At 39.6% G+C, this 27,398-nt stretch overlaps 1 long non-coding RNA gene across 1 annotated transcript; it reads right to left on the bottom strand.

Moving 5' to 3' along the window:
- Positions 1-1,167: 1,167 nt before the first annotated feature.
- Positions 1,168-15,037, bottom strand: LOC133214931 (uncharacterized). The gene is made up of 3 exons (XR_009726271.1): positions 14,952-15,037; positions 11,509-11,617; positions 1,168-1,794 (listed from the first exon to the last, which is right to left on the bottom strand). It is a non-coding gene; the product is annotated as an uncharacterized LOC133214931 (long non-coding RNA).
- Positions 15,038-27,398: the final 12,361 nt, after the last annotated feature.

Raw genomic sequence — 27,398 nt, 5'->3', positions numbered from 1 at the left:
ATGGGACTATTATTCCATAGCAAATCTGAGTCTATCTAACCATTACATTCCTCTCTGGGTTGTGACTTTCAGTTCTACCACCAATAAATTTCAGGTTTACTGTGGTTAGTTCTGGGAACATCAGCCTCGTTACACAATCCATTTGATACAACCTAATCCATTAGTAGTTCTTTTCCCACTTAGGACCACAGCCGTTATTTCGCTTCTGACATATGGACATAAAAATAGGCAGTGAAGAAAACTCAGGTGACAGACTCCATATCATAGAGGTCACAGAAGTCTTCAATGCAATAAGCAGCATCAACAAAAAACTAAATAAATCATAACTGACAGTGCAATAAATAAATAAATAAATGGTTCAAACACAGTGACACATGGGAGTAAAGAAGAACAGTTAAATGTTTCTGAAGAGAGAGAGAGGAATTAAATGCCTAGCTGTATGAGCAGCAGAGGTGACAAAACCTGGTTTCCTGCTGATCTGTATCTCAACACTGTGCTCTCCTCTGACTCTCTTATGTCTAAGCAACATGACTCCACATCACCTTCTCCCCTGATGGGGCATGAATCTTCTTCCTCCTCTACATGACCAACTATTTTCACAAAGCTTGTAGAGGTTTATTATTTTTCTTGTATCTTTGCCTTTCCAACAAGCTTAGATGAAATTATCTCCTACATCCAAAAGTTTGGGGCCAGTGTTGTCAGGATTGTGAACCACCGATCAACAGACAGACAGACAAGTGCAGTGCGTTTTTATGATTCTTGGTTGCTCAGAACAAAAAGGCTAAAATAAAAACCTGTCATTGAATCAAAAGTTGGGCAAACCTGTTATTTGCAGGAATAAGTGAAGGAGGGTGGGGTGAGGGAAGACACAGTTAAGTGGGACTGCACATGAAATCATTATGAAAGGACTCGGAGACAGAAAGAGAGAGATTAGGTATGGAAGAGGGGAACTAAATTTTGAGAAGAAAAAGGTTGTAGTAGGAAAGGGAGAGGGCAACGGGGAAGGTAAGCTGGCTGATGAGAATAAAGGTGCTCAGGACCCTGTCAAGACATCATTGTCACAGCCTCTGGTTCACCTCGCTTTTCTTCTGATCTGACTTCAGTGCTACAAAAAGGCTGCAAACCTGTAATACATTCAGAAGACACAGTTCACAGTTGTCACTATATGGAACCCAGTGTGAGTCAGAAAACTACTCAAGGACAGGACTAAGCTCAAAATCTGAGATCTGGGAGGGGGTTTAGGGGTTATTTATTTGTTTTTCTTGTCATTCGCACCTGACATCTTCCAACTCATGCTGCTTTTGATTTATTTGGTGGGATGGGGAATTACTTACATGTCAGAGAAAGAAGTGAAGGAGGAAAATCATCCACTTAGCTAAAAATTACAGAGCTGAAATAGCATGCCTGTGGAGGCAGGGCAGAAGAGTTGCTTAGTTGCCATGTCACGGTGTGCCATAGGAGGATACTGAGATGGGAAGCCAGAAAACAGCAAGGAACCTCTTACTCCACACCTGAGAGCTAGAAAAGAAGAAAAACCCTACACCTAATGAAAATAAAACCCACTGCCATGAGAAAACCAGTTCCTTGGAAAAAACAGCAGGAGTCTGCTTTCCAGTAGCCTGAAAGCAAAACTACCGCATCCACCCCAGAAATGGTCTGAATCACATTTACTGAGAGCAAAGAAAGGAGTTGCAGGCACAACAGGTGCTGCTTGTCCCCAAGCTCTTCTGTGACTCATCTTTTGGTACAGTTTTTATCTGAGTGATCCTCAGAAAACTTCTGAAGGTCACTAAGCTAAAAAAAAAAAAACCAACAAAAGAGGCAATGGCATTTGCCGTTTAAGTAATATCTTTCTTTCTTTGAGCTATTCCATACAAGAGAAGACAGAGAGCTGCCTGCTTCATTTACCAATAAACTATTAAGAGTAAAGAAAGTAACAGTTTTTATGAACTGAACATTCATTTCTGATAATGGACTTTCCATACAGGATATAAATATGATATTTCAATATCTTTTCAATAATCTTATTATCTCTCTAAACTCAATCTCATCAAACTGGGTGTTCTAATAACATTTAGATCAGTTAGACATCGGCCAAACTAGCAACCAATACTGTATCACGTTCAGTTTTTAGCAGGTTGAATCTAGAACGGCCTCACTGATGTTTTGCAGCAGATGAGTAATTCTCTTCTGCAGTGAGTCATGGTAAACCACGTCCAAACATAGAAGTCCCATTTCCACTCAGACAGAAATGTTGGATTCAGCCTTCATGGAGGAAGAGTGTAAGAAAAAGCCCCACTTTCACTGTGTGATTGCTGCAGTGATAAAAAAGGTGTCCATAAATGCTTCCTTCAGCAGCCTGAATCAGACATAGGTGAAGGTATAAAAGGCTAGATGCTAGCCCAAGTGGATCTCCTGTCTTTGTCTAGAGAAGAATGAATGCGGTACTTATACCTGTGTCCTCAGTGTACCTCAATGTAGGTACCTGCCTTGAACTAGACTCAGCAGAAGCTAGAGATACCTATTTCTGAGACTCTAATCCCTAAATCTGTACAGGTGAGATCTTGTAAATGAGATAAAACCACAAACTCTATTTAAACAAACAAACAAATCCACTCTTACCTGTTCCATCCATATCTAACTGAAATTTACCATCTTAACCTTAAATTCAAGGCTTAAACAGCAATTTGAATACTGAACTAAATTAACTATTCTTCTTGAGATATAATCCAGTAAGAAGTGTCATTTGGTTCTGTGCAGCATGTGCACACTCGGAAAGAGTTTTCAACAGAGCCATCAGGCTTAGCAATACAGTTTTACCCCCTTTAAAGTATTTGATTGAAGCTTGTTCGATTCGCAAGGCTTGCACCTCCCTCAGTTCTCTGCTTGCCAGGACTGGCAGCACAGACCTCCTCAGGTCATTCTGACCACAGCCTGCCCCACATAATCCTTAAAAACATTCCCAGGACATGCTGAGCAGGGAATTTATATCGCACAGCCATGTCTCATTTACACACAACAGTCCTCCAGAAAACATGAGACAACTTCAGGGTGAGCCCTTGTGCGGTTGAGTGTATGGCAAGTCTCTCAAGCTTTGCTTTCATCCTGCTCCCGGTGCTGTGGGGCTCTGAACTTCATCAGAAAAGGTTGCTATTCATGATTCAGCTCAGGAAACTCCAACTGATTTAAAGGAGAAAATGTACCCTTTGAAAAAGATCTGATGGGAATCTTCTCTTTCAGATCTCTCAAGACCTGCTTCTGCTGCGATATCGATCAGCCAAATAATGATGTTTACATGTTAACAGCAGTCAGTGACAACCCACATTACTTATTAAAGGTGTTTTCTAATGATTCAGAACCACCATGCCGGGCCCACAGATAATTTATATCATCTTCACCTTCCTTCCTGTCGCGGTTTAAACCCAGCCAGCCAGCTCGTTCACTCACTCCCCCCCCCCCCCCCCCCCCCTTTTTGCCTTCCCCCTGCTCCCGGAGGGATGGGAAGGAGAATCAGAAAGAATGTAACTCCCACGGGTTGAGAAGAGAACAGTTTAGTAACTAAGGTATAACACAAATCACTACTGCTGCCACCAATAATAATAATGATAAAGGAGGTAACAAGGGAAGAGAATACAACACCTCATCACCTGCCGACCGACAACTCACCCCCCCAGCCCAACCAAGCACCAACTGATACCTAATCCAACCTCGCAGTCCTCTAGCCCTTCTGGGTAACTCTCAGTTACATCCCGGGCATGATGTGCTGTGGTATGGAATACCTCTTTGGTCAGTTTGGGTCAGGTGTCCTGTCTCTGCTTCCTCCCGGCTTCCCCTCCTCCCTGACAGAGCATGAGACTCACAAAGTCCTTGTTCAGGGTAAACATTACTTAGCAACAACTAAAAACATCAGTGTCATCAGCTCTTTTCCCAGGCTGAAAGTCAAAACACAACGCTGCACCAGCTACCAAGGAGGAGAAAAACTGACTCTATTGCTAAACCCAGGACACTTTCTTTCTTCCTCCCTCCTTCCTCTTTAAACCTATTTGCTATATTTTTTACAAGACCCTGTCCTCCTCTGGTGCTGGGGCAGCATAAGGTGCTAGTCAGATGGCACTAATCCTGCAAATGAAGTTCTGCACTGCTATCTGTGGGGGTGTCTATGAATACACACTTATATGCATGTCAAATGCTCCCAGGCAAGTGTGCATACATATATATTAATATAAGTATATACACACACCTCCACACATACCTTCTCCATTCTCAAAAATTACATGAAGCTTCCTACAGCCCAGTTTCCAAACACAAAATGAGTGACACTTATTTATATTTTAAAATCTTAAAAATTGAAAGCAAACACCAAAATTCTTTTAAGTATTTTTTGTATCTATCTGATGGAAAGAATATTTTGGTTGTAAGGGATAAGAATTACTTCTATTAAATACATGTAATTACATTACTTGAGAGATGAAATACACTTAGCCAGATCAAATAAGATACTACACACGGCAGAACTCTCTTTAAGGAAAATGTTCAAACACAAAACTTTTAATACTTTTTTCCCTTGGAAGTCAGACAAGGTAAAATGAAATGTGTCATCATTCTAAGTGAATTTTAAGAGTTACAGAATCACTGCTTGTTTTACTACCTCTATATACGTTGTAGAATTGCTTACAATATGAAAGATGTTTACCAATAAAGTGGTAGGTAAAGCATGACAAGCTAAGTCAAAAATGGTTTTAGTGCTAGGGACGGGGGGGTTTATCGCTCTGGATGACAGACAGCCCTCTTTGAAATCAGTTAGAGCTTTGCCACCATGACTTCATCAAGGCCACTGTGCTGAAACACAGACCAGGATCTCAGTTTGATTATCTGGCTTGAGTACTTCAACAGTAACACTAGTGGGAAAATTAAACCTAAGAAATAATGAAATGCCACCTCCTTATCATGTTTGCCACATAAATCTTTTTGTATCCTGGCAAGTTTGCATGAGCAGATACATATTATGGATGGATTCTAGTCACGTCTATACAGGTGACTCCAGTAAAGCCGCTGGTGTATGAGACCAGCTTTATTGATCACACAGCAAGCTCATGGTTCACTCATGAGTACAATACACTGCTCCATAGGCTGCTCCCTACATAGAGCCTATTGCAGTCAAGACTACAAACTTCTCCATTTGGATGCCCAAATTCAGTGCTTCTTTAAGAGGTTGTCGGTGACTTTTCTCCAGTGCTGATTAACATCAGTTGAGATGCATGCTTTGGCCATGAACATAAAGGACAGCAGCATGGCCATTAAGACTGCAGGTGGCTCCTTGACAGACTCCATCTTTGAACACAGTATCGCTTTCCCTCCCCACCTGAAAGCCCCTTAAAGGTTTCACATCCAGATGAATGTTACACTCGTGGCAGATTATTTAATAAAAGCAGCGGCATGGAACTGAAAAAAAAGTACAGTCTGGGGGTTACAACAGAGATTTTAAAAGCCTTTGGAACTGCCTGCTCACAACCCCACACATGTTAGAGCAGCCTTCCTGTTCAATGCTTCCAAAGGCATCCTGGCACCCGTAGACTTTGCCCACCCATAGGACTCTCAGCCACATAACAACAACCAGAGGGAAGCAAAAGTGATGCAGTGGTTTGATACTATATTTAAGTTTCCTCAACAAAGCTGAATTCCCTGATGCCTGGAAAAAAAAAAAACCACTAGTGAGCTTCACACTGTCCAAACATCAGGAAGTTGTCTCCTCGAGGAAATACCTCTGTTCTGTGCTGCCCTTCAGATTCCCAAATAATGCTATTAATCCTTTATCAGGTAACAAGGAGCATCCTCAAAAGTCACTGTTATCACAGTCCATATGAGAGAATATACAGGTCAGAGACAAACAATGTGTCAAGCTGAGTTATTCTAAACAGACTGCTATACTATAAATTAGTATATTATACTAAAACCTTTGCTGCTAGAAAGCCTCCAGACATCTTACTATGCCTCAGAACTGATCTGAAGGTGAGGATTACTCATTACCTTCTGCAAGTCAGGCTAACAAATCAGGTGTATGCAGTACAATGGCTTTTTTATTAGAAGACTTCACCTGTCACATAGATTAAGCTGCTGCTCAGAGGACAGTAGTAGACACTGTGGCTGAGACACTCATTCTTAGCTCCTGTTTCAAGCCATTTGTGGAATTCTGGGAAACAGTATCAAAAGTCCATGGCAGGAATCATTGCGATATAATCAAAGATAAATAAAAACTGGAACAGCTGCACAAAGTTGATATTTTAATATATATATTTTAAAGCTATAGAAATCAGACATTAGGGAGTTAAAGTCTGGGAAGAAGCTTGCAAAAGCTGCTTAGAGAAAGGTCAAAGCTCACCTCTTTCCATCTGCTTTTTTTCTAGTTGTCTGCTTGCCTCTTGGACCATGCAGTGTGTTCGCCACCAAATCTCCTGGCTAAAACCTCAGCTGGCACCTTGGACCAATATAGTAGAAAACCTCCTAACCAGAACTTATACAAGCTTCTTAAACCAGACTTGACATGCCTCCAGAATGACATGAACCAAGCGATACTCCAAAATATGTCCTGAAAACTCACTATGACCAACAGAAGTTACTTCAAAATTACATTATATGTGCATCTAGATTTGTAACTTGATTCAGATTGAATTAGGTCCCACTGAATATAGCTGAATAGGTTCACCATTATTTGCTTCATAAAGGACCTTCATCCTTTATTTGCTAACTCCTTGAGTTTGGGGAGCTTTTTTAACAAGCTACAGAAAGGGACAGATGACCTTGTAAGTAGCAGGCTTTCCATATATTCCATGTCCATAACTCAGCTTCAGCACAGCTGAAGTATTTTCTTTACTGTCAAAAATTCCCCCAGTAAACTATCCTAAGAACAGATTCATCTATTCTTAGAGACTGTGCCAGCTTATACCTCTTTAAACCATCAGAAGGAGGAAGAACCATCTCCTGGTCGCTTAGTAAGAAAGCCAGCTCCACAGATTCTCTGTTGCTAGATGGGAATTTGAGGGTGTTAGACTTTCATTTGGGAATCTGAGGGTGTTACGGAGTCACACAGACCCCCACAAAATTCCCTTTGTATTATCTTGCAGTAAAGTCTATGTCCCCAGAGTTCATCTGCCTGCCAAAGGAGTAAGCCATAGGAAAAGGATTTATTTTATCCCCATTTAAACACTCATGTACAACTAAGTCTGTGCCACCATCTGCTGCAACCAAGTACATGGGAAGAGCTGTGCAGTGCTCCCCTTGAGCACATATTGCCACAGGGGTGGTGAATGGCAAGCCAGGGCTAGGTTCACCAAACGTTCTTAAAGCGGAAGAGGGATGAACCCAAAGTGCCACAAGCAAGTCCCTGGGGTTCACCAGTCACCACTCTGGCTATCCTTTGTGTAGCTTATTTCACAAAGTATTCAAAGAGGAAAAAAAGAGACCTACCCACTTGCAAAAACTGATAAAGAAACCTAAAGGATACTAAAGTTTCCATGCAGTTCTCAAAGCTATGAAGGAAACTAAAGTTTTTATGTAGCCTCCCTAAGAAAAAGAAAACCATAATAAATGCCTACTATTTGGTGCAATGCAGTGTACTCCAAGGGCAAGAACTTTTGTTCTTCAGAATTATTTTTATAATGTTACCTCTGCCAGGAATGATTTAAGAGCTTACAGATAAAGCAATGAATTTCATCAGAAGCAGAGAGATCACCTCAAGTCTCCCTTTAGCTTCTCAATGAATAAAACACCCTCCCCAGCCCTCTTCAGCATCTCACTGGAATTGAATCGCACTCAGAAGTGGGACTTCAAAGGAAATTATTTGTGCCTCAGTCTAAAGGCCTTCTTTTAAAACTTAAGAGAGTAAACGTAAGAGCATTAAGCAGAAATGAGTTTGTTGACTAAATTTTAGACAGTTTTAAAAGTGAAAATATCTACTCCTCTGACCAGCTATTACTACACCGCACCACCATGCCTGCTGCACAGTAGAACAAATAGTACCTCACATTTCCAGAAAGTGAAGGTTGTCATAGCATTTAAGGTGCCTTGCATGTCAGAATTGCTTCTTGCCATTGCCAGGGGTTAACTGCTATTCCTACCTGCATGTAGGAATCCTTTCTCCAAAACTGATACTTCTTGCAGTGCTAGATACAAGACAGTATCATCTAAATCTTCGATCAAGCCAATTCCAAAGGGACTTCAGTACAAATTTCCCTCTCTGGGTAGGGGAGATTCCTACTGAGTCTTATCCACCAGACACTACTTTCTCCAGTATCTATCAGCTCTTCTTAGTAAATTCAAATAAATAAGCAAAGGAAAACTGAAGTTAGGAAATAATTTGCAATTCACTCCTTCAGTCAACAGAAAGCAGCTGCTAAAAGACTATGTGAATGGGATTCTTCCTCATTATAATCCTTCTGCATAGCTCCAGTAAGGAAAAGGAATCCTAAATATTGCACACATCCAGCCATGAGTCACACAGAAGAGCACTATGCTGGGTGGCCAGGGGCTGGGCTTGCAAAAGTCCTTTTGTCAGGTGCAAGGGTTCTACCCAAGTCTCTGGTATTCCTCGGATACCACTCCAGCTATTCCTCATGTAGCTTATTTTGAATGGTTTTTTTCTATTCCACCAGGATCTTTTCACTTGGAGATGCCTGATCTGGAAAGATATATTGTACAAGTGTCCATAATCTCCCCACTCTCCATAGTCATCTTTATCTTACCTACAGAAAGCAGAGGAGTAGCATTGGTGGCTCTGATAGGGAAGGCCTCAGCTCACACAACACTTACATCTCCTAAGAGATATGTTAAAGAAAGAGAAACTCAGACTGGCACATGTTCAGGGGATACTGGTTAGAAGTGAAGAAATGGAGAGGCATCTTCTAAGGGGACACTATTACAAAATTACTTATTCAGCTTTAAAAAAGCAAAGATGCCACATCTTGAGACAGGGCAAAATTGTGCTACAAACACTTCAGGGAGAAAACCCAAAAGAACTTTCCAAGCTCACAAACAGTGTGGATATGAAGAAAACGGTCAGTAAGAAATGAGATTTCCAGCTATCTGGAGACCAAAGTCTTGGAACACATTTCCAGGAAAAAATACCAGGAACAAAACACAGCTGCACATTAAGTTTCCAAGATAGGGCTGGATGTGTTTGCAAAAGGTAATTATTTGCATATCTTCTCACAAGGAAATCTGCCTTAGTATTCTACCCACTCTTCCCAAGCCAGGACTAACATACAAACATTTCTAGGCAATGAGCACCCAAAGGCTGTTCAAACAAATGTTCTTTTAGGAGAGCTATCTACACAGGGCATATTGACAGGCAAGGGATTAAATTAGTGCTCACTGCTGTATTTCAGGAGTCCTTGATCATTTCTTCTTAGCATGTAATTCACATATTAATACTGGAAATGCCATTTGTTTGTCCATTGCATTATCATTCTTTGATAAGCATGTGTCATTAATGCATAGAAATAAGGAGCTTCCACCTGTCTGCTAGTAAACATAGCCAGAAGTTATTTACGAAGGAGTCATACTCAGTCTGGTTCATACCATAATGAATCACCTGCTTTATTAGTGGACACCTTTCCTTCTACCATGCGAAGCAGGCAGAGAAAGATCCTACTGCAGAGCTTGTACTGCTTACTGCATGCTGGGTAGTAACACAAGAAGACTTCCTGCTATAAGACTAACATTCAGATGTGGTGGAATTGTGCTTATGTGCTTCCTCCAAGCACCACCCTCTACTTACAAAGAACAGAGTTAAAACCCAACTCTTTGGAAAATCAAGGCTTGGGAGGCAAAAAGAAAGTCTAAGACAGTGACAAAAACACTACTGAAGCCTGAAAGCAGGGCTAGTGTACAGCTTGACAGAGCCACAGCCTTCCACTGGCAAAAGGTCTGAGTCACAGCAAGCACCTGAGTCCTCTGGCACAGGCCAGCCTTTGGTCACCCAGTCAACGGCAAAGAACAGGGTTAATTCCATACAACCAACAGAATGGATATAAACATAAATATTTTAAGACACTTCAGTCAGACTAAAGGTCCATTTGTTCCTGTAGCCAGTCTCTGGCAATGGCTATCAGCAGATGCACACAGAGAGCCCTGTTGACCACAGCTCATCTTCCCAGCAAGCAGGTGTTTGAAGCTGCTCCATTCCAGGGGACAGTTATGGCCTTTCTGCTCCAAACCCATCCAGTTTCCTCAATGTATTTCTACTTTTACATCCGATACATCATATGGCAATGAGTTCCTGAGCTGCATCACAGGCTGTGTGAAAAAGTACTTTCTCTTGACTTTAAGCCAGATGTCTAATAGCACCATTACGCTGCCCACACTGCACAGGCTGTGAGACAGAGAATAGTCATCCCCAAATGAACTGCACCACAAACATCTCAGTAGTCTCTTTTCCAGGCTAAAAGCCATAACTCATTTAATCTCTCCCTGTGCAGAAGCCATTTCAGATTTCTGGTTAACGTTATTGTCCTTCTCTGTACCTTTTCTAATTCCAGTATACCTTTTTGAGATAAAGGGATCACAAATGAGCTCCCTATTCAACACCCCATATAAGTAACCATGACAAAATGATATTTTTATCCTCATTCCTTTCCTTACAACTTCTAACATTACATTTGCCTTTCAATTTTCATTGTTCATTATAACAATTCTTTTTTTCTTTTCAGAAAATTCTGTATAACAACTTCAATTTGTTATAGCTAGTAAGAAAATTAGCAGTTTGTACATATATTTGGTGTTGTTTTTCCCAGGTGCATTCCATAAAGTATATGGGCCTCAGATTTCATTTGCCATTTTTTATTTTACAGTCAATTAATATCAAGTAATCCTTCTAATGCTCTTTGCAGTCGATCTGAGTTTTAGCTGTTCTGAAATTTGTCTCATCAAGCAGCAGTTGTGACCACATCATTCACCCCCCTTCTCAGATCATTTATGAATACACTAAACAGCACAGAATCTGGAGCTGTGGACACTCCTCTCTATTGTGAGACAGCCATCATTTACTCCTACCCTGTGGCTTCTTTCATTTAAGCAGTTATGAATCTGTGACATCCTAATCTCATCAAGAGCCTTTTGTAAAAACTATTGTTGAAAGCTTTTTGTAAATTTATTAATTGCATCACTATTATTCACATATGCTTCAAAGAGCTAGAAGAGATTTGTGACTTCAGTCTACGAAATCTGCCTTGACTCTTCTCCCTTGTGTTGTATTTCACCTGCTTACTCTTTTCCATCATTTGTTACAGCTTCTACTGAATTGTCCAGCACAAAAGTCAGAGGTACTGTTCCATAGTTTCTCTGCAACCCTTTGAAAAAAAGACTGGTGTTTCATTTGCCACTTCCCAACCATTCAAAATAAAAATAAAATAAAATTAAATTAAAAAAAAAAAGAAAAACACATATTTTAAACAATAGGTTGGAAGCTACAATTAATTGTTGAGCTAACTCTGCCCTGAATTCAGTGGTACATACTTGGATCATGTTGCCTGATGTCATCAGTTTGATTCTTCTCTTTCCACTGACTTCTCTAAACCCTCTTCTGTTATCACTTCATACTGAGAGAGTGCTTCAGACACACATCCTGTAAAGGAAGATTTTACATTAGGACAGCTACCTCAATTAATGGAAATAATTAATTTTAAGATTAATTCTCCACTTTCACTGTGCTTGCTGTAAATCCCTTCTGTTGAGGTTGAAATATTGGTATCTTCATTTAAAATCAGTTACTCTAGCTCACATCTCTTCATTTTTGGACTTCCCCTACCCTTAGAAAAATACTCATATTCATATGAACTTTTCCGGTACATGTGCACTTGATCAAGCTGCCTATTTCTGTGTCTCATGCTTAAATAGACTTTTTTTTTTTTTTATAATTAGTAATGAAAACAGGCAGCTCATTTGTCCACACATGATCAGTTATACTGTCTCATGTTTTGCAGCATCCTGTACATAAGTGTAGGAAATACTCCACCTCAGAAGATCTAAAACCTCAATGATGAAAGATAAAATCACAAAGAATAAATTCAAGACAGCTAACGCTTTTACTCTTCTGTAAATTAGTCACTCCCCTCCAAAATAAATTGTATTTAAATTAGAAGGCCAGGCTCTATTATTTAGGCACAGTCTTAAATAAGGAAGGTTTATGTTTCTGATCTTGAGTTTATCAGAGGTCTCTGAAGACACAGCAAATGTTCAGTACAATATTTATACTGCCACACGCTGTGATTTTTCCTGTCTGAGAGATCCCAGGGAATATGTCCTCTGCTTATCTGTAGTTATGAAAGTATTTAGGCTGCCATTTGTACAACAAACAAGTAGAAAGGAATGAAAGCACTAAACCATCCTTCTAAAACCACACAAAATACCCTGGCTGAAATTAACACCACCATTTCAGTGCTCACTTGCAGAAAGGAAATACAACATTACCTTCTCCAATGATACCTTTCACAAGGTATCAACATTGGATATTGCTTTAATGATGAAGCTGACACTTATTTCTATTTGCAATTCAGTACCCCCAAATATTTGTCATCAGTATTTGCTTCTTGTTACTTCGAAGTAAATATTTTCTAGTAGCATTATGTCTAGACATAATGGCAGTCTTACCCAGGCCTTTTAAAAAAATATGGTGGTGAGCTTCTCAGACATATTTACGAGTATCTATTGAGAAGCTTCTGACTCTAAGGCTTACATTGATATTTTATTTTATATACTGTTGCATAATATAAAGCATTTTTAATTAGGGTCACCCCACAAGAAGTCCATGTGGGAATGAGTTGATTTGAAGCTGCCTGACTGCTCCTAGGCTCCCTGCCTCAGGCACACGATCATCAAGCTACATAACCACCTGGGCCACTACCCAGGTATTAACAACTCAAAACTACTGCTCTACTCACACCCAAGTATCTGACAATAGCAGTGAAAAAAAACCCTCATGTACAGACACACATATATTAACACATATCACTCTTACAACCCAACAACCAACATGTTGCTTACAGGTTTGGCTTGAGCTAAAGCCCTGCAGATTTTCTCCATTATTACAGAGAAAAGCTATCTCAAAAGCAAGTAGAGTCTGGTCACCAATAGTTAGTGCATGCCTGCATGCTTCTCGGGCAGCTCCCAGGAAAACCACCAGACAGAAATATGACATCAAAGTGAATGTCAGCAAACTTATCCAGAAAGAGAGCATGCACTTGGCATCACTGGGACACAAGTTGAAGTGCTCACTTTGCCTAACTCACTACTATTACTACTGGAACTACGTATGCAATTAAGGTCTAATTGCAAGAGAAGGGATTTTTTGATGAGGTTCTTAGACTTGTATGCTTCTGGTCAAGTCATCAACTGATGTAAATTAGCACAGCTTCAAATTAATTAGTTAAGTGATGCTGAAGGACTGGCTCCTGCTATTTGTGTGTTTTAGAGGGAAGGTAATAGAGACAAAGAGATTTTGTATGAGAAAGTTGTCTCTCTACATATTAGAATTCTTGTCAGCAGACTAATAGGTAAAGTAGGCTGGTAAGTTGTAAATTATTTTTATTTTCACTAAGTTATTTTTATGGCTATTAAGGAAACTAATTAACTATGGGTCAAATGTCAAACTTTTATCCTGGCATTCGAAACTGATTAAAAGATAAAAAGGTAGAGAATTAGGCATGCAAACGGTGAGAATTTAAAAGTCATTGTAGGAGGACATTTAATGTATTTCAGTTGTTAGTAAACTATCAAGAGATGATTTTCTGGGAATCTATTTGGACAAAAATGTTGAGGTGCATCAAGTCTGAAGATGGCTTGAGGAATTAAAAAGGATGCATGTACATAAGCAGATAGTTAATTTCTAAGACAAAGGAGCACTGGAACACCCTGCTTTTAGTAAAAGGAAGCGCTGCCACCAGCTGTCCTTAACATACCTGAGGAGCAGCTTGAGCACTTTAAAATGCGCCTCAGCTGAAAAACAGGAGAAGCTCGTTGCCTTTCATGGAAAACGTCAGTTTTAGTAGTCATTGCTAAAATCACAAGTCAACACTAGAGCACCTCTGCTATGAAGACAGGCTGAGAGAGTTCGTTTGTTCAGCTTGAAGAAGAGAAGGTTCAGGGGACATCTTAAAGCAGGTTCCGGTACCTAAAGGGGGCCTAGAAGAAATCTGGAGAGGGACTTTCTACAAGGGCATGTAGTGACAGGACAAGGGGGAATGGCTTTAAACTGAAGGAGGGTAGATTTAGATTAGATATTAGGAAGAAATTCTTTATGGTGTGGCACTGGAACAGGTTGCCCAGAGAAGTTCTGCATGCCCCATGCCTGGAAGTGTTCAAGGCCAGATTGAACAACCTTGGCTTTGAGCAACCTGGTCTAGTGGAAGTGTCACTGTCCATGGCAAAGGGGGATTGGAACTATATGATATTTAAGGTCCCTTCAACCCCGAATTGTTCCATGATGCTATGAACACTGTCATCTGGGCTTCGCTTATTTTTTAATACAAAATGGCTACCCAAGTAGCTTATTATATTTATGCTGTAACAGTATTTTCAACTGTCACCACTTTGCTTTGTCTTTTCCCTTCTTCCAAAAACTGATATCCCCCTCTCTTATGAGACATAGAATACTACAGAAAAAGTTTTGTTTGGCTCCAAAAAGACAAATATAACAAAATTGACTGCCACATCCCAAGTACATCATTAGAGCTAATGCAAGCCCACTGCCAGGACACCCACGACTCTTATCTGATACTATCAAGTCTTGCCAGTGTTCTTCAGCTGAGGACTTTCAGCATTGTCACTGAGGTAATGGTTGGACTTGATGATCTTAAAGGTCTTTTCCAACCCAGTCGATTCTATGATTCCACAAGTTCTTCATATGGCCTGAGCTACAAAACAGAAGTAAAGCCATAAGTCAAGTGCTTGTTTCAAAGTACCTTGTGTAGGAGCTGCCGGAAGGGGAAATGCGTCACAGCATATGACAGTCCTGAAGTGCAGTGGAGAGAATATTTCTTCTTTCAGCCTTCTCAGCACATGAGGACACTCAAGGTTTTCCATTTTTATTTTCTTCCTCCCTTTCTTCCTCTACTTCTCTCTGCTGTAAAACCTCTGTGGGCTGGACCACAGATATTGTATATCTATTCAGAGAAATCCTTTGCAGCTGAAAGTGTTGATCTGGGAGAAGCAGCTGAGTGTGAAGACAAGCAATAGTTCTTTTAGTAAATTTTCTCATCCTATTTGACGCTTCTTCAGGCACAACAGCTTCAGAAGATGAAGGAGTCTTCAATACTAGCATTTATACAAAACATTTTGTTCCCCACTCACCTTAAGTCTTGTATGTCTGTGGAAGATGTATGGTATATAATAACAGCAGTGCTCGGGGAAGTTCAATCCAGCCAGTCACAGTTTATATGCAGGTAAATGCATTTTATTAACTGTAAGCTTTCATTTTCTCTCGTGGGTTCACAGATGCCTCACATAACATTTTTCTAAGGAGAAAATGGAACTGAATGATCTTTCAAGAAAAGAATCCCATAAAGCTCACAATTAATTCAACACCATAGCATGCAGAACCCAGGCCTGAAAGACAACTTAAAATCTTCAACATAAGATCAAAAACTACTACAAAAGGCTGCATTTTTAAAAAGAAACATTCTCTTCAGGAGTCAAACTGTTTCACAAGTTGACAATTTTCTGTGTTTATATCCAGTAGCTTCCCTTTGAAGCAACTTTTCACACAGAGATCTGATGGAATAACTCAACATTAAAAACCAGGAAAACTATTAATTATACTTCTTATTTTGAGGGTTACAAAAATACAGTCACAGATAAATATCTCAAGTTGTGCACTAGAGAAATTAATAGTCCCTGTCTTACAGCTGATATATGAGAGAGCAAGTGAACAAAAATACACAGGAAAGCAGTGCAATAATAAGGAAAAAAAAATCCATTAATTAGCATCCTGTTTCATGAGTCACATATAAAGAAAGAGCAAGTCAACCAAGTATTTCTAAAAGTTCCCTCTTAAACTGAAGTGTGGTTACATTTAGGCAGGGACATTTGAAATAGGATGCACACATGCTGTCAGCACCTGCCAAATGCAGCCTCCATCATCTGGGAACAGCAGAAGATGGAGAAGGAAGTAAAATTACAAATTTAATCGATGTTGCCTACAAAACAAAAAGCACTGGTAAGTAAATCAGTGAGATGACTGAACCACATGAGTATAAACATACAGTCAGACAGTGAGGGATATCAGCAGAAGAAAATTCTTGGCTTTTTAGCATTACCGTCATATTGCATGCAGCAGCTGTATTACTTAGCTAAACTTAAAATTGCAAACACATAGCAAACTCAAAGCCCAAGTTCTCAGAATCAGACAAGAAGTGCTGTTTAGACTTTTCATTAGGCTGCTACACAGAAGTGAATTTCATATAAAATTTATATCATATCTATATATCCATTTCTACTGTATGTTTTTACCCAATGCAGAGCATTTTGTGAACGATAGAGCTTCCCAAGCACACAGGTGCTCTGCAGCTAACTCACAACAGACATTCCTGTGTGGAATGTGTGATGAGATCATGGAGTTATTTCTTCAACATCAGTTAACAGCTCTCTGGTGCAAAACACACACTTGTGGTAGGTTGCTCATAGTATCTATCATACTGCTATGCCCTGCTCTGTGGATAAGCCACAGTCATCAAGAGATCCATAGCAGCTATTTAAATGTTAAATAAGAAAAATTTCATATTCATCAGTTAAAAATACAAAGATTAAAGTGTAAAGGAAGAGTCACTTTTTTGACAGATGAAAGAATTTGAAAACAATTCCCGAGCCCCTTGCTTTTGTCTCTAGCACCTCTGCCTTTAGTTCAGCATTAGACTCACAAAATTTTACCTTTGTTTTTAAGGGTGATAGTGCTTCAGAAAAAATAAATTATCTGGGGCTATTTCCATGACTCCTGTCATGGTTGGAACTTACCTTATTGGGATTAGCTGCCCAGAAAAGACATTGGAAATATGGATGCTACAAAATAGAGTATACCTTTATTCAGGTCCAGTGGCATGACATATTTGCTGCTTGAAAGAAAGGGTTTGTTCAGTGACACCGCTGCAGTCTGATTATGTGACATCATGTGGTACCAGGAATAAACAGATATCAAAGACAGCACCCTGAATGGCCAAACAGCCAAAAGCTTCAGCAGAGATTCTCTGAAAAAAAAGGTGGAGAAAGGATATGTAAGAAACCTAAACAGCATGTATCTCCAAGTAATGTGTGCCACAAAAATGAGGATTGTCAAAGAAGAGGTTTAGCTCTGGCAGTCTCTAGCTGTGAAGCAGATGTGTTTCACAAGTTTCCAGTTAATTTGGGCAGATGAAACTACAGTGGGAAGGAACTCTGCCTTCTGTGCAAAAATAATACCCCTGGCTGGCCCCAGACTGGACATTCCAGTGGTGGACAAGATGTTCTGCTCTTTCCCAGGACCCCTGCTCTACAGAAACACCTTAATGATTAAGTAAGACACATTCAATTTTAGGCAACCTTTAAAAGAGACATAAATATCAGCCTTTTTTTCCATCTGCCCCTCTTCCTTCTCTTCCCTTTCACATGTGCCAGAGCATTTATTCTTGTTGTCTGGGACACTCAGCTAGCTGGTGGGAGGTGGTTTGAATTCCTTCAGGTGGAGAAAGGAAGGGAATGGAATTGCATCCCCTCCTGCCCACTCAGAATTACACAATAAAGATCACAGAGAAAGAGGATATTGCTGCTTTCTCTGATTATGTCTTCTAGGACATGAGTGTTGCTCCACTTCTGAAGAAAATGTCTGGGGCAAACAACTTAGTCCAGCCTGTCTGAAGGGAAGGCTGGAGTCACAGGTTGAATGTCCATGAGCTCAGGCAAGGATGAGGATGTGAGATGGAAGTTTATTTCCAGTTGCTCCTCACTGTGATTCATGACAATTTTCCCCTCCAGTGCTGACTGTGGATGCCTCATGAGGCATCCACTCCTTTGGGGCAGAGAACAGGTGCTGTCAGGCCCTCCACTGTGGATTCCTGTATGGCAGTAAGAGTCTTAAAGCTAGACTATATACACAGAGAATCTCATCTCTTCAGCTCCACGTGTTTTGGTGGACCTAGGTTCATGTCAGTGCATTGTGTTTCCTTGACATTGACAAACAATATAGCACACAGAAACCTATGACTGCTGCTGGTGACAAGTGGGGACTGAAAGGATTTCAATCACCACTGGGGCCAGGCAGTTTAACATTGTTTGAGCTCTGTGTTTTCTTTCTTGAAAAATATTAGGATACTGACATTGAATTATCCCTGATTTGCATATGAATAAACTCTATAGTATGGTAATTTTTGCTTTGTTTTCTTACATACTATTGTTGCTATAGTCTTTTGAGGTTTACCATCTGTGCCCAGAGCATTAAAGAACTCACGGGGAATGCCACTTATCTTAATATTTTTTTGACATTTTTCATATACAAAGTTCCCTGCATATTGACAGGTTCAGTATTGTTAAAAAACGGCAGGAGAAAAACCCAATTAAACTTGCAATTTTCCATAGAGCAAGGCACATATGCAATATACCTGCCAGATAACTTGCTCTGTCCTTGCCTGTACAGAACGTATCTACAGGAAGATTTTTCCCTGTGGCCACAGCATGTCCCATTTCCTAAAATTCTGCTACCTTTCTGCAGAAGAGGAATATTCAAACTAAAACACAGGAAGTTCAGGTTAGATCTAAGGAAGAAGTTCTTTACCGTAAGGGTGGTGAGACACTGGAAGAGGTTGCCCAGAGAAGTGGTAAATGCTCCATCCCTGTCAGTGTTCAAGGCCAGGCTGGACGGAGTCTTGGGTGATATGGTTTAGTGTGAGGTGTCCCTGCCCATGGCAGGGGGGTTTGAACTTGATGATCTTAAGGTCCTTTCCAACCCAAACCATTCTATGATTCTATGATAATGGCTTTCTTCACCTTAAATATATATACTGAATTTATATGAAGGGCTAGCATTTCCAAAGGCTCTCCAGATGTGTGAAAGCCACCTGTACTTTCAGTTGCAACTTCCTGGTACATGCAAGAAGAGTTACCGCTTACCACATTGTTCAGGCTATGTAACTGCCCCTGTATATATGTAATCATTTAATTTTCTCACATGCAGGAGGAAGACTGGACAGACATTTATGTTCTCAGAACTGGGATCCTCCTTTGAGATCCCATCTGCACTTCAAAATCAATCACATTAAGGAACTCCCAGTGTGATTCACAGTGAACCCAAACACTGATTCATAGCAGACCTAGAGTGTAATTTGCCTCCTGCCACTTCAGCTGTCCACAAGCTCAAAATTTTGGATAAGCAAGTCTTCTCCTATTTCCTCCATACTCAAAGGAGTACTTTAAGATACAGGATCTGTCTGCTCAGTGATTCATCAGCACCTCCTGTTTCAGGATAGGCTGAGTCATTTTGTCTCCCTCTCTCTCTGTCCATTGATTAAGAGCCTAGATCACTTTCTTACCGAAAAGCTAACTTCAAAGCAATTAACATTAGGACAGATGAATCCTACACCCAGTTAAATCGCTGTTCTTCAGTTCCAGTACTGGTTTTATGTCAAGAATGACACTATGACATAAATCCGAGGGAACTTGCGTAAAGTAACACTTCTCCGAGAGTAAAGAGTCCAACAATAATCTCGAGTCCAACAATATTTATGCACTTATAACTAGAAAGTAATTAGATAAAATGCATGACCAGTGATATGAGTGACACCTTTCTCCTAAACTGTGGCTCTTACCACTACTCAGCTTACTTACCACTACTCTTTCCCTGTGTCCTTGGAAGCTTCCACTCCTGGATACGCAATGGTCCAGATGCAACATGACAACTGCAGACAGCATTTGCTTAGAGTGGTTACTGGCCCATCAGAAAGGCACTTTCCATTTTGCCTGGCTGAGAGAGCTGAATTGCTACAAAAAGGAAAAGCATCTCAATTACTCCCCAATAAGAACATTAGCTTCCTATCCAAAGGCTCATCACCTAAGTCTGTGAAATAGATTTAGGCTTCAAATCCCACTGCCATCTAAGCATCTAAACAACTAAGCAACTGAGACAGTTCTATTTCCACAGGCTCTTTCAATATATCACCATGGGCTGTTTACTGCTAAAACCAATCCTAGGTGCCCAAGGGTCCCTATTAAATTCAGAAGGAAATTAAGTATTTACCATAAGCTTACAAGTTATACTTCCAGAACAGGTGCTTGTGCTTGACACTGGGTCCAGTGTAAAACACGGTACAGAATTTGGGTGTCTGGCCTGTTCCTGAGTTGCTGAATATCACTTCCCTAGGAGTCTGGAGACACCTTGTGTGGAGACCACAGATAGGTACTGATGATCCCTTTTACAGATAGTAAGCGCACAATCCATTAAAGAAGCCATAGCAACCATATTTTCAATGGACTGCCTTTTGTAGTTAGACAGAACATTTCTTTGGCTGTGTAATTGTATAGGCAACCTACTAATCTTTAGATTTATAAATAGGAACTTCCTTCAGTCGTGCTAAAGTATAAGCATCCAAACTGAGATTGATTTGTTCACTGCCCTACTATAGACATACCATGTAAGTGAATTTCTTTGCTTTCTAACTTAGCATCACTATTAGAAAAGGAATTCAGAGGGTCTGTTGACTGAAGATCTATTGGCAGAGGGAGGGAAAAGAATTTTCCAGACAGCCTAAAGGCAAAGATTCATGACAGCAACCTACAAAACTGTTGTAATAAACCCTCTCAACAACCAGGTGCTACACGGCTCATTGCAGTACAATCTAAGGGAGATTAAGGCATAAAATACCTTTTAACATGGGTAATGCTTTAGAGGATCCTACTGCATCAAACACAAGTTTTCCTCTGTTGTGCCCAGTGGGTATGTCTACCGCAAAATTCAGCACAGGACAGAATCAGACAGGATTGCTCACTGTAAATCACACAGTCCGTTACCAAGACCTCCTTACATGAGCTTTTTCTCACTCCTGGAAACTTGATATAACATCACCAGGGCACAGATCAAGAGTGATCAATAAAATAGTCCAGCACATAAATCTTTATTCAGACTTCTGAATCTGAAAATCTACAAACAAATAGTGTAAAGTAGCTGAAATCAGGCACCCACATTGGCATTGAGAATTCCCTGCAGAGCAGCATTCCTCAGCCTACAGTCTGGAGAAGGTAAAATATACATCACCAAAGAAAAAGGGATGCTTTTGATATTATGCAGAGAATTGTATTTCAAGGGCCTTCTAGCACAAGGGAACACAGCTCCTCTAACCTTCAGAAAGTGAAGCATTCATTTATGCTGAAATATCTGTGAAGCCACTGCTGGAGTTATACCAGGCATTTGTATAAGGACACAAAAGCACATAAACCGCCCATTCAGTATTTGGGTGACTCTTGCAGATTGTATCCAGCAAACTCATTTTTAGCTTTTGTACACATCAAGACAATTGGTGTGTTATGGGAGAGTTCATAACTTTAATATTCAGATACTTGTTTTGCAACTTTTAATCCCAGCTATTAACCCTTATATACCAGGGTTGTTCGTGTTAGTCTGAACCCAAAACTGAGCCAGCAGATTTGGTATTACATCCACCTCACCAGAACATTGCACCTGCGTTAAAATAATGACCTATCATAAAAGAGGGCCTAAAATTCTGAACAGATCAAAATTATATGTACAATATATTTTTTAACTTACATATTCATAGAATCATAAAACCACAGAATAGTTAGGGTTGGAAAGGACCTTAAGATCACCTAGTTCCAACCCTCCTGCCATGGGCAGGGACACCTCGCTCTAAACCATATCACCCAAGGACTCCTCCAACCTGGCCTTGAACACCACCAGGGATGGAGCATTCACAACTTCCCTCGGCAACCTATTCCAGTGCCTCACCACCCTCACGGTAAGGAACTTCCTCCTTATATCCAATCTAAACTTCCCCTGTTTAAGTTTTAACCCATTACCCCTTGTCCTGTCACTACAGTCCCTAATGAAGAGTCCATCCCCAGCATCCCTGTAGCCCCCCTTCAGATACTGGAAGGCTGCTATGAGGTCTCCATACAGCCTTCTCTTCTCCAGCTTTCTCAGCCTGTCTTCATACGGGAGGTGCTCCAGTCCCCTGACCATCCTTGTGTTTAATAACTTAGTCCATCTAATGAGACTAATGAACAGCACACTAACATGTTTTTAACATGTTTGCTGAGTTATTTGAGTTTACAAAAAACATCTGGGATCAGTTCTACTTCATATAAACAATTCAATTGCACTTCCCTTTGTGCAGGAGATACGTGCCAGATCTCTGCTTGAATCACGTTTATATTTGTGGCAATAGATATAACCGGTTTACATAAAAGTATTTCTAGATTCCTGTTTAAACCTAAGGAGGAAAATGTGTATGCAATATGCAAAGTTCAATTTCTGAAAAATTGTTCTTCTTTCCCCTGTATTTTCAGTCTCAGAAATCACAGGGATTACACGGAAGAGCCTGCTCACCAAGACTAGTTAGTGCATTCTCTAGTGTTAGCCTCAAAACCAACCTAAGAGAGAAGGGAAAAGATTATTTCTTCTTGATAACACATGACATAAATAGGGTTTTAATTTTCCTCTGGCATTCTTGCTTTTGGTTGAATCACTGCTGTAGACAGATACGTTTATAAGCAATGAAAAACAGTGTTAAGTTTATTCAAAAGTAAATCCTACAGATTTGGAGGAATTAGTGCACTGTTTTGATGAGTGCCATCAAAATATTTCTGAAGACCAGAAATCTAGGCATTTTCTTAAGACAACAAAACAGATAAGAAAAAATTTACCTTCATCTATTTTGACACTAAAGCATTCCTACAGGTGCTTAAAATTCTGGCTAACCTAATGGAGAATTGCGCTGAAAAGAAACTAACTTTTTTTCATATTTGGCAAATATTTTCCTGAGAAGCATTTTAATTAATTAATAATAATATTTTAAAATATTTTACAGTACACAATAGACTATTTTGTTATTTTACGTATTTTGCTTTCTGATTTTGCTGACAGCTCATATTAACTTCAGTAAGAAGCATGTCTGTAAAACCATACGAAAGGGCTTATGGTATTTTTGTAAATACCCTTAAGTGCAGAATCAAACATTAAACGTGTAACTAAAAAGTAATATTTCTATTTGTTACAGAGCTGACCTTTTCTTAATAGGTAGTGTAGGTAGGATTCAACTCAATTTGCTACAACAAAAATGACTTTAATGTACATATCTGATTCTAGTAAAGAATCTGGCCCCATATATATTTAAAGAGCTGTCAACTTCAACCTACATTATATCCCACCATAATGTTCACAGTATTTCATGAGCAGATCTATTTTATTTGCCGTTATTTCTTCTCTTTTCTTGCCTTGCAGTAACAAACACTTCATTTTCTCTCAGTGAAAAAAAGGAAAAAAGTAGAGAAACCAAAGTCTGTATCTGAAGTTATGCTCATTTCCAAAAAGACCATGTGTCTTATTACAGATGACTCCCCTCACACTACTAACTTCCTGAGACTATTTTTTTTTTGCAATGAACCAAAATGTAGCACTTGAATGAAGAGATACACTCCACTAAAAATAATAGTTTCGATACTAATAAACTTTTATTTCAAAACTGCAGTATTATGGAGAAACCCACTCTGTGCCCACACATACTTTTAGGAGGGAAATAAATTTAAGAATCCATCTACTAGTAAAACAAAACCTCATTTGAAAAGGCAAGAAAAATGAACTCAGACCAACTCAGTAACCAAGCTGTCTGAACAAATTAGGTGCCAGTTTTTCTCTATGGCAGTACATAGATAGAACCTTTTGTTCTGAAGTACTATCCTTCTGTGTGAAGGACACAACTATACTCTGTTCTTTATAATAAAAGGGATTAAATTATTTCTGTATATATTCTCCTGAATAAATGTTGGGCCAGATTGCTAAAAATACATAGTAAATACAAGTCAACTTTGCTTGTCTTTGATTTCAACAAGAATGCATTACCTGGACACCACCATTAATCCAGTCTTAAGAGCAGCAGCTGACATACAAGAAAACCATATCTGAATTAATATTCATGCTAACTTATTAGAAGGACTGGAAGGAATAATAGGAGATATTTAAACTATTCAGGAGGAAAATAAGAGCTGCAGTTGAACTCTGAGCTGTATTCTCACTGCAGGTAATCTGACTAAGAAGCTTATTCAACTGGAATTATTATTCCTGAATCAGAAAATCCTGATTTTTCAGAGATATGGGAACTTACTTACAGTAAATGATTAGATATTAGTTTCTTATCTTAGATTTTCTGGAGGAAAGCACAGTCAAGATGTACCAGAGCATCAGAAGGGTGCCTTTTCAAGCCAGCAGACCTACCTGCAATACAGTCTTAATGGTGAGGAGAAAGAAAGAGGAGAGAGCCAGAAAGAGCAGTAACAACAGCTACATCTACAGATTCCCTTGAGAGGGACTTTTAAACTTTATCATCTAAAAGTCAGATGCTTAAATGTCAGCTAGTCCCCTGGGGTCCTTCATAGTTGAAGGAGAGAAAGAGGCACCTCTAGGAGGCAATTCATCTCATCCTAAAGTAGATATGTAAGACATATTAAATAAATTACTATTTCATTTCTTTCTTATCCCATGACAAGTACCTTTTAGATGCCTGAGTTTGGTAAGATGAATCCCACCTTGTTGCCATTTTTCACCCCATTCTGAAACTCCACTTCGGGAATTTCTTCACCTTTGTAGTCTTTGGTCTTGGTTGCCTTTCCTGTTGCTGCTGCCAAGCTTCAGGATCCCTGACCTGACCTCACTCACTGATCCAAACCCACTGGAAGATCTTTGCTGTGGACAATCTTTGGATAAGACTTTAAGGGGAAACAGGACAAGAGCAAGGGCACTCATCAAGACTATTACTGAACAAGAAGTCAATTTACTTCAGGCTCTGCAGGAAAAGTACTTCCTTGAATCTTTAAGATAGAACCAATGTATTGATTAGCCCACTTCAGTCCAGAAAGTCAGCAGCTTTTTTGACCTGCTGTCATACATAATTTAATAAACTGCATCAAAATTGCACCATATGGTTGTCATTCACTTCTGGCCAGCAGAAAGTCCAATGAGAGGCGCAAGACTCTCAGAAACCCCTATTGCAAGAGTGTGTCTGCAACACTCTGACGAAAAACGGACTTTTAGCCTGATTTCTAGAATACCCCCTGTTCTGAAACTAATCAGAATTTTATTAGATTTGGCCAACACATAAGAATGTTGTTTAAACCTATATCCATGCCTGTTGTTGAGGCAAAATCATATGACTTAGTCATTTTATTTTCCCCTCTCCTGACAAGAGGACCACGGACAGTCAAGTATTTCTAGTATGATACAGCAGTATCATAAAAAAGCAATTATACCAGAAGTTGCTTTCAGTGCTTTTCAGTGTATGAAAATTTTCTCAGATTTTCTACCTTATGATTAATGGCAAAAATTTGTTACTGAAAACAAAAATAGTTTGTGCTGTGCATCAAAATAGCTTGCATCATTCAGAATTATGGGGAAGAAGAGCCAGAAGATAAAACAATCTGGAAAACATTCTGTCACCAAACATGAGCTGTCAATCACTGTACTGCACTGAACATTACAAAAATGGCAAAAAAATGGACCTGATTTGAGAACATCCATTCTCTGTGTGTATATGAGGACATGTATACGTATAACAAACTGGCTATACAGGTAATTACTATTTCCTTCTGCTAACAGAATTCTTGTTGGAAGGCAGCTTTTGTCAGAACACGAATCTGAGACTTGGAAACTTGTTTGTAAGTTGTGGTCAAAAGCAGCCCACACCTGAAATGAATGCACAAAGATGGGTAAACAATGAAGTCCTCAAAACCCATGGAAGCCTACCTGAGAGCTTCCAACTCTGCAGATTCAAAAGGCTAAGAATAGGAATAAAAAGCACCATTGCGTTTGAATTTGCAAGAATTTACCTTATCAAAATAGTACTGGTAATAATAATAATAATAATAGACAACCCACCCACAATTCAAAATAATTTCTAAACAGACTGAAGGAAAACAATTCACACTTTTAGTTCATTTATCTACCAATACATATGCTCCTATCCATCTATCTATATGAAAGTATGTGAGTTAAACACACCAAGGTGAAGTTCATTAAATCAAACTTTGATGTTCTTTACATAATTGAATCAAACCCCAGGGATCTTCATCAATTTCTCATCAGAATTAACAAGATGCAGACACAGTAAAATGTACCATTATTATAATGTCATTATTATGCAGTGCCATGTGTTTACAATTACAATGTAAAACACCATAAATATTCTGATCTCTCAGTCCAATGTGGAATTTAACACCACGCAAAAATCTTACCAAAAGGAACAGAAAGTAGTAACTTCATTCTAAAGCTACTGTCTATAAAACTAAACTGCTATGCTATTCGGTTGCATTTTTAATATGAAGGCTAGTTATGTCAGTGCAATATTGTATCACTCCATGCCATCTAGTCGAGTTTGCATCATGGAGTGGTCTCTCGTCACATTAACTGGATTCCTTTTGGATAAAAATTAATGGGAAGATGCCCTTCAGGGTTTCAAATCCCATCCTGAAGCAAGTGTTCAATCTACAGGACCACACCAGAGTTTGTCTGAAGTACCTGTGCATAGTTATGGGGAGTGGGTTCTCAGCAGCAACTGCTTCTGCTCCACAAATACAGCTAGTGGCTCCCACTACTTGCCTATGAAGATGTAGCCTGAAAAACTCTCCAGTGGAGCAGAGGTGGCATAACCAATCCCCAAAAGAGAGACCAGAAAGGACTTTACAGACTGTGCTACTAGCTGCTATGCCTCTCAGTTGATTGAACTGCCTTCAAACTGCATTGAGCAGGGTAAGATTTTTTCTTAAGGTATTTTTTTCTACTCTGTTTTAAGTAACCACTTCATTTAAATAAATAAATAAATAAATAAATCAGTTCTACTTTTATGCTCAAGAAACTGTTGGGAGTTTTTTGTCGTTTTTTGGGTTGGGTTTGTTTGTTTCATTTTTTCATTTGGGTTGGGTTGGGTTTTTTTAGTTTAAAAGCCCTTTTGCCCTTCAGGGAAGCTCACTACACAGAAAAATCCCCAGCAGATTCATTCCAGAGCTCAGAGCTCTGGCCAGTTGCAGTTCCCATTACACAAAATTCTAAAGGGGCTTTCAACTAATGGATCATACGGTCAAATACTGATAGTATTTATGACTGCAATCCTAAGGATCTAGGAGCTGAAGCTCTCCTTTTTATCAGTGAAATGAGAGTATAATCCATGCTT

The sequence above is a fragment of the Neopsephotus bourkii genome, unplaced genomic scaffold, assembly GCF_033783945.1.
Source record: "Neopsephotus bourkii isolate Nb327-2 ecotype Australia unplaced genomic scaffold, CSIRO-AGI_Nbou_v1 NB_941, whole genome shotgun sequence".
In the NCBI taxonomy this organism is placed as follows: Eukaryota; Metazoa; Chordata; class Aves; order Psittaciformes; family Psittacidae; genus Neopsephotus; species Neopsephotus bourkii.
The sequence above is the reverse complement of the archived record's forward strand: the minus strand, read 5'-3'. Positions and strand labels throughout refer to the sequence as shown.